Source organism: Sinocyclocheilus rhinocerous, unplaced genomic scaffold (assembly GCF_001515625.1).
Source record: "Sinocyclocheilus rhinocerous isolate Xijiao unplaced genomic scaffold, SAMN03320098_v1.1 scaffold1812, whole genome shotgun sequence".
In the NCBI taxonomy this organism is placed as follows: Eukaryota; Metazoa; Chordata; class Actinopteri; order Cypriniformes; family Cyprinidae; genus Sinocyclocheilus; species Sinocyclocheilus rhinocerous.
In genome coordinates this window covers 1,036,216-1,044,935 of record NW_015670626.1, presented here as the reverse complement: position 1 = coordinate 1,044,935, position 8,720 = coordinate 1,036,216, and the positions used below count along the sequence as shown (strand labels likewise).

General features: G+C 39.6%; 1 protein-coding gene across 1 annotated transcript in view; it reads left to right on the top strand.

The window, feature by feature from the left end:
• Positions 1-8,720, top strand: part of LOC107734328 (partitioning defective 3 homolog) — a 110,534-nt gene that overhangs the window by 50,971 nt on the left and 50,843 nt on the right. The window lies entirely within an intron of this gene.

Below are 8,720 nucleotides of genomic sequence, written 5' to 3'. Positions count from 1 at the left end.
AAGTGCCATAGAATACCATTTCAAATGACCATAGTATTACCAAAGTATTGTTTGGAAGGTGCAGTACACAATTACCATGGTAATTTTCCATGATAATACCATGATACAATAATGGTACAATAATTTGCCATATTTTATACCAAATATAAATTTAGGAGTACCGTATTAGATGTTGAGATAACCATATTACTGTTAAAATTAATAAGAAAACACACACACACACCACAATAGAATAGAATGGAATAGAATAGGGGGATCCCCTGCCCCCCATTTTCATATAATGTAGACCCAGCAGATACGGTGGATGGAGGTAGTTTTCAGCAGGGCAGTGTGTTTTTGGCTTTATATCACTCCAGGTTTGCCTCACAAGGGCAGCTGGGACTGACCTGGCCTCTCTGTCAAACACAACCCTCGGCCTTGCTGTTATTTACACACAACACAACATGTGACCGGCCTTATCACAGCATCTGTCAATCAATCGCATGCGTCCCGTCGTCATGTTTAATGGCCCTGACCAGGTGAGCGGCCTGAACTGGAGCAGACAGAGACATAAACATGACTGATAAGAGGAAACAAGGCTGGCTTCAGAAACTCAGGCTTATATGAGCGCATGCTGATGGTGTTTCCCGCAGGTAGCTGTTCTTCACCTCAGACACTAAACAGACAGACGCTGGAGTTGATAAGCCGTTCTCACTGAACAGATGCTGTTTGAGGGGTGAGAAAGAGAAAGATGGAGGGAAAGAGTGTTAATCCATGTGGTCTCCAGGTGTGGGACGTCCTGCAGGACAATGGGCCACCCTGGAGCAGCTCTGAATGAGGGGGAGAGAGCGGAAAGAGTTAGAGTTGGTGTTTCAGCACATATAGTGGGAAGACAGAGTTTGTTGTATAGAAGTGTGTGTGTGTGTGTGTGTGTTAATCTTGTCAACTAAATAACTGATGAAAAACTTAATAGATTTTTTTTTTCGATTTTGTCATTGATAAAAGTGAGAGTAAAGACATTTATAATGTTACAAAAGATTACTATTTCAAATAAATGCTGTTCTTTTGAACTTTCGATTGATCTGTGAATCCTGAAAAATAAAATATGTCACGGTTTCCACAAAAATATTCAGCAGCACGACTGTTTTCAACATTGATAATAATCAGAAATGTTTGTTGAGCAGCAAATCAGCATATTAGAATGATTTCTGAAGATCATGTGACACTGAAGACTGCAGTAATGATGCTGAAAATACAGCTGCGCATCACAGAAATAAATGAGAGTTTAACAGAGATTCACATAGAAAACAGTTATTTTAAATTGTAATAATATTTCACAATATTACTGTTTTTATTGTATTTTTGATTAAATAAATGCAGAGTGAGAGTCATTAAAAAATCTTACCGACCCCAAACATTTGAACAATTTATCTACATTTGTGTATACGTTGATACTTTTTTAAAATTATAAAATGTCTACATATTTTTATTCTGTTACATTTGTACACAGAAGCACATTTTTGTAATCTTGGCAACAAAACAATACACAGTACACTAAAAAAATAAAATAAAAATTGAATAGAACCATTTTTTACTCAGAAATTGCTAGTAAATTTAACTACAAAATGGCAAGTAACAAGTTGAATTAAACATAAAATGTTAAAATAAAAAGACCAAAATAGTATTTTAGTTTCAGCTGAATCACCTTCCATTCACTCCTTTCTTCTCTTCTTGTCCAAACTGTCTTAAATCTTTCATCTTTCTTGTATTGCATTTTTTTTTCTTGCAGTGTGGGATGAAACAGATGTTTGGAATTGATCAGTCATGGATGAGCAGGACCGGGGTCTTTCTCAGTTTCTCTGTTTTGTTGATTTTTAGTAAAGCAAACACTTTACCTCAGTGGGTTTTGTTTCTTTATCAGTTTCTCTCTCCTTCTATTTTTCTGGGAGTGTGTGGTGATGCATAGATAAGAGAGAGATATGCTGTGGCCTAATCTTGGCTGGAGATAAACTTCAGCTTTTCATCCTCCGTCAGTTTTGATCACTTGTGCTCAGACATGTAGAGATACCATATATTTATGGCAGTGCTGGTTTAGTCAGCCACAGAAACCTGATAACGTCTGGAATGTTCTTCTGGAGCGCCAAAAGAATGCTATGCAAAACGTAGTATTATAGTGGATTATACTATTTTATATTTTCTGGACATGTATCTTGGTAATACCATGGTATTCTTTGAAATAGTTTTGAGTACCATGTATAATCCATGGTATATGAGTATGGTAATCATTCAGTGTCAAGTCCAAAAACACACAGCTTTAAAAACTACTATGCTGAAAATGTGTTATTAGGGGCCGTTCACATATCGCGTCTTTTGCGCGCTCAAGTTCGTTATTTCAAATGTAGACGCGCGGCAGGCGCGCTCATAATGGAAGCGACGCGGTCGCGACGCGCTCATTTTTTCCAGGCGCGTCCGCGCCGCATCTAGATAAACACATTTCAACTTTTAAGAATGCCGCAAGCGCACCGCGGGTCATGTGACAAGAACCAACCAATCAGCTTCATCCTTTCCCGTAACAACATTGAAAGCTCAGCCAAGATGAAGGAACAGCTGATCATAGCTGTACAGGGATAGCCATTTTTAAATACATTTAGTAGTAGAACTACTGCAAGCGATTTTTAGTGCTGCAAATCCATTTATCCTTTGCTGAAACTTCCGAGTCTTCATGGAGAGCGCAGGTCATGATTGCTTAGCAACGGCAGACGCCTCCGGAGCACAAGCGCCCGAACGCTTTGGAAAAAAGCAGAAAGAGGCGCGCCTAGCGTTTTCCACTCGTTTTTAGGCGCGACATGTGAACGGCCCCTTAATTTACTCACCCTCAGGCCATCCAAGATGTTGGTGACTTTTTCTTCAATAGAACAGTAAAGCAGATTCTTATCTGAAACCGTGGGCCTTGGTGATTCATAAAATGCAGCTTTTAGCTACTGTCAGCCGCTACCGTCTTTGAGAGTCAAAAAAAGCACATACAGGCAACATAAAATGAATAATATACGAAGCGAAACGATCTGTCTGTGCAAGAAACTGAACATTATTTACAGCATTATTACCTGTAATCCAGAGCCTCAGGCAAACAGGGGAATCTGATTGGTTTGAACTGGTTCTTTCGGACAGTTTGTTTCAGTGACTTGGTTCAAATAACCGATTCGCTAGTTTGTTTACGTAAACGCACAATGACATCACATATACACAATTACATTATTAAAGCACCCAAAAATGGATGTGAAACACGGATGTTTAACATGTCTAAAGCATATAAAGTGAATAAATTAGTCTTCATCAGCTCACCCTTTTACATAAACAATGAGAAACCATTAAAACTTTTATTCAAGTGTTCACGCATATCAGCGGCTCATCGGTCTTTGGTCCGAATCGAACCGTTTCCTCAGTTCAGTGACTTAGAGGAACTGGAGCGCTGAATGATTTATTCATCACAGGATCAGATACACCGCTATTTCGGCTCATTTCCAGTCGGACTGACTGTCAGGCGTCTGAAAGTGAGTTTTGATTGAGTAACTTGTAGATCTGCACTGCTCGAGCCGAGAACCGTTTCAGACGCTTCAGTCAGGTGAACTGGTTCAACTAGTTCACTAAAAAGAACTAGTTCAAAGGAATGATTCATTTGTGCCTGAGATATGCTTGCCTGAGGCTCTGGATTACAATTAATAACGTTGTAAATAATGTTCAGTTTTTTTTGCACAGACTGATTGTTTCGCTTCATAAGAACTCAATATATCGTCAGGAGCCACGGGTATGAATTTTGTCTTGCCTAAAATGCATTTTTTGACTCTCAAAGTAACGGTAGCCATTAGCTTGCAGTTTATGAATCGCCAAGCACCACAGTTTCAGCAAAAAATTAACAGCACATTTTTATTTTTGGGTGAACTATCCATTTAAGCTGTAGATTAGAATCATTTTAGGTTTTGTATAATATGTAATAAGAAACCCATTTTAAACCATTTTGCCAGTTTGAAACCAGTTAGCCTGTTGGACCACCCAATTTTAATTTTTTTTTGGCTTCTTCCAATATGAAATGCAGCCTACACTTCTGGTTCCAAAAAATGGTTAACCCCTGTGAAAAACGAATCATCTTTAGTTCGCTCATCAAGGCCATCCTAAGACCGAGAGGCCCTTTCCACTTCTTGTGTGACAGGTTTGCCAACAGTGACCTCACACGTTGCAGTTCCTCCCATGTAGACATGGCCTCACATATTTCATCTCTCCGTCCTCCATTCCCTTTCACCAGGCTATTTATAGTTCCCTGTCTATTCTTCAAGCAACGAACGGAAACCCACAAAGACTGTCTCTCGACAGTATGGCTGACGGGACCTCGGCCAATCAGCTTCCACCAGAGATCCTCCGACTATGACATCATCAGCATGCGCGGCGGTGAAGCTGAAGGGTTCGCTTTGTGTCTGAGGACTGGGGACTGGAGAAGGGGAAGGGGACGTATCGGGGTCAGGGAGGGACTTTGATGCCCGACGGCTGCTGCTGTTGCGAGACCACAAAAGCTGCTCTGTCTGAGCTCTGTAAGAAGAGTGGCCATTCAGAAGGAGCGGATTTATGGCCTCAAGTGTCCGCGACCTCAACCAAAGCTTCTGTTGTGTGAGGATATGGCATTGAAAACGGCCTCAGAAGTGGTTTGACGCACATTAAACGTGCCATTAGTTGGCACATTGTTTGTTTGAGTATGGTTATAGCCTCTGTTGTATATCACAGATGCCGGTTTACATCGTAATCAGTTCAGATGTGTCAGAGCAAAACAAAAGTTCCTTGTCAGACAGTCGCTGTAATGTGCCAGACGAAAAGAGCGAATGCCATGTTAGCAAAAACAAGGAGCTCATTGATTCATTGAACTTGTCTACAACCCATGGACCTACTTAAGTAGTTCCCATCATGTAATTCGAGGTTGTCAACATTGCTTTCCCAGCCATCTTTTATGTGGGTTAAAGTGTGAAGTTAATGACGTTTGTGAACCACAAGGTTGCTGGTTTGGTTCTCAGGTTGCTTTAGGGGCATTGGCCCTAAAAAATTTTTTTTTTAATATCATGGATTAAATATCAGCACTTGACATTTTATAACCTGAGCTGATCTTGCCTGTCATAAAAAGGTCAAATTATCTGATATGTTAAGAGACTTATTGATCTTGACAGACAATTATCAGGATCATCAAAGGTCCTCTCTCTGACATTATTTCCTGTTTTGTTTTATTTGGTTGCACCATATGACTGATTTGATCAAAAAATTGTGTGTGTGTGTGTGTGTTCACAGACAATTATCAGGATCATCAAAGGTCCTCTCTCTGACATTATTTCCTGTTTTGTTTTATTTGGTTGCACCATATGACTGATTTGATCAAAAAATTGTGTGTGTGTGTGTGTGTGTTCACAGACAATTATCAGGATCGTCAAAGGTCCTCTCTCTGACATTATTTCCTGTTTTGTTTTATTTGGTTGCACCATATGACTGATTTGATCAAAAAATTGTGTGTGTGAGAGTGAGTGAGTGAGTGAGTGAGTGAGTGAGTGAGTGTGTGTGTGTGTGTAATTCACTTTTTGACCAACTTTTTTTTGTCCAACATTAACCTGGTCGCTTTATATGTGAGTGTATACATATTAATAATTATTATATGGAGTTAATTCATAAATATTATTGTTTTTGGTGAGTTGCACCATATGACATTTTACCATTTAAATTAGTATTGCTTTGTCATAAAAATATCCAATTATCTAATATCTTATGATATTTTAATAGATTTGTTGACTTATTGACCTTGACACACAGGAATCAGGGTCATCAGATGACCTCTCTGTGACATAATTTCCTGTTTTGTTTTATTTCTTTGGACCATATGACTGATTTGGCAGACAAAAGTTATTTTGTGTGTGTGTGTGTGTGTGTGTTTATATTAATTATCTGTAAAGTAGTGAAGCTATTGTGTTAATTTTTTTGTTTTGTTTCTTTTCATTACTTTTGTTTCCGTTTGTTTCGCTTCACTGCATTTGGTTTCATTTCATTTCGTTTTGCTTTGCTTTTGCATTTTCGCTTTGCTTTAGTTGTTTGTTGTTTTGTTTTGGTCTGGAATTCACTTTTTGAATTAACTTCTTTTGTAGCTCATCTGCACAACATATTTTCCAACATTAACCTGACAAGCTTTTGTTCTTCTCAAGATGTGCTTTCATCAAACGACCACCCATCCACTTTATCTAGAGATCTTATAAAGTGCCATTGTGCATATTTATCATCCACCTCGGTATTCCAATATGCCGTTTCTCCTTTGTCAAGCCAAGTATCTATTCATGAGCACCTGACTCCCAGCATGCATCTGTTGATCTGGCACTGTTGATAGCATCACGGCCTCTCGTACTTCTTTTCCAGTCGCTTTCATCACCATGCCAATGTCTCCTCTGTTCTCATGTAGTCACTGCCGTTCTTCTAGTGTTTGCTATCAATCAGCCGAGCTGGTTTTGATCTTCCATGAGGAGCAGAAGACTTCGGAGCACCTGCATTCGGCAGGCGAGGAGCGTTTGATAGGAGAAATTAATGAGGTTGGTTATGTTTGGATTTCCTTGTTAGGCGTAACACGCAAGGGTTGGGTCCCATGGGAGGCGAGGGTGCTCTGCTCCGCACTCCATCTTTGTGGCAGGAGCCCCAGTCCCCCGATTTAGCGCGGTGTGCCAGCGGAAACATAATGTGATCAACGGAGCGTGATGGGAAAAATGAAGGGGCTGGCGCAGGAAAACATGCCGCAGACACCTCCAGCATGTTACCTGAATGCTGACCGTAGAGGTGTGAGGACATGAGAAGATGCAGAATTATTATTTTGAATAACAGGATGAAAGATGTGTGGGGAACAGAGAAAGTGTGGTGTGTTTGTCTTCATGCATAAATTAGGCTGAATTTTTTCCCCATATGACATCTGGTTCTTTGAACCTGTTCCCCAGCAGTGCCCGGGCACCCGGGAGCCGGAGCCAGACATTTGTCAATCAGAGCAGGCGCAGCTTGGGTTCTGCCAAGCTTTTTTGTGACCCATCTCCCTTTTCTTCTGCAGATCCTTGCAAATGTGTCAAAAATTAATTCTCACTTCTCTCTCCTTTAACTCATGTAACAAAAATAAGGGAAAAAACACAGTTCACTCAAAAAATTACAATTATATCTCACCTTCATGTCATTCCAAACCTATATGTTCAGCTGAATATTTGTGCTGCTTCTTTTTCATACAACAACATTAAATAGGAATAGACACATTTCAAGCTCATGAAAAATAGATTTGAGTGTATGTTGAAGATTTTTAGTGAATAACAATTGCCAGGGTTGTTTCTAGTTTCCTACAAAGGATTGTAGGTTATGGAAGCTGGTTTCTGCCATGGGATAAAAATAAATAAATAAAAAATTCAGACTTTTTTTTTCTAAAATGTATATAATCTCAGAATTGCAACATATGTATGCAGAATTGCTAAACTCAGAAAAAGTCAGACGTCAGAATTGTGAGGGATAAACTCGCAATTCTGAGAAGAAAATCATAAGTGTGAGATACGAATTTGAAATTGTGAGAAATAAAGTCCGAATTGTGAGATAAGAAGTCACAGTTACCTTTTTTTTATTCTTTAGTCTGTGGTGGAAACAAAAATCTTGCAAAGCTGATTACATATCTCACAGATCTTATTTTTTTCTCAGAATTGCAATCTCGCAATTCTGAGTTTACATAAATGTTATTTGAAAAAGTCTGTATTGTGAGATAAGATTTTTTTTTTTATCCAGTGGTGGAAACGGGCTTCATAGTAGGCAAATGTTGTTTTCTATTTTCAGTGCTATTTCGGTGTGAAGAACTGCTGCAGATGATTCAGTTCAAGAGTGAACTGTCCAAATGAATCACAAACTGAATCGTGAACAATTTCATACCTTTTGACTGCAACTCTGTTTGACTGACTGGATCAAAAGAGTGAATCTGGCATCACTAGATCTGATTCTAAACAGCTGAGAGAAAGCACAAATGACTGATTGCTGAAATATTAGCAGGGGAAATGGTTATAAGATTGGTATACGGTCTATCGTCAGACAGTGATTCATCAGTAATACTTTACTGGGGCTCAGTGATAAAAAGGCTCTAGCGACACCATTCCTCACACCAAGCTATCATACACTATAGATTTTCTATTGCTAGGTGAGCTGGTTCTTTAATTATGGTAAATTACACAGGGCCACTGCAATGTTATATGCTAATTCTAATGATAATCCTGCTAATGGACTTCACAGCCCAGTTCAGACACTATTTACCCATCATTCCACTCTCTTAGCTCATCTTTCACTCCGTCACGGTCGAGATCTCATAGCCCGGAGTCTTTCCCACCCAGATCTTGCCACTCCACCTAAACTAAACCGCCTGTTTATCTTTTTGCTGAGACAATATTAAATGAGTAACACACTCCTGAGAGATACAGCGTGTCTCATAGTCAGAACAGCTGTCCTGCATGTGTGTGTGTGTGTGTGTGTGTGTGTGTGACACATGCCTTTAGGTGTGTATAGATCGGGAGTCATAGAGCTAATAAATGAAAGTTGGTCATGTCATTGGCCTCACTCAATAAATCAGACCTGAGCTTATGAAAACGGACTCGTTTATTCAGTTGTTCTGCCCAGAGGGAAAAGAGAGAGACTGGCCCTACACACACACACACACACACACACTC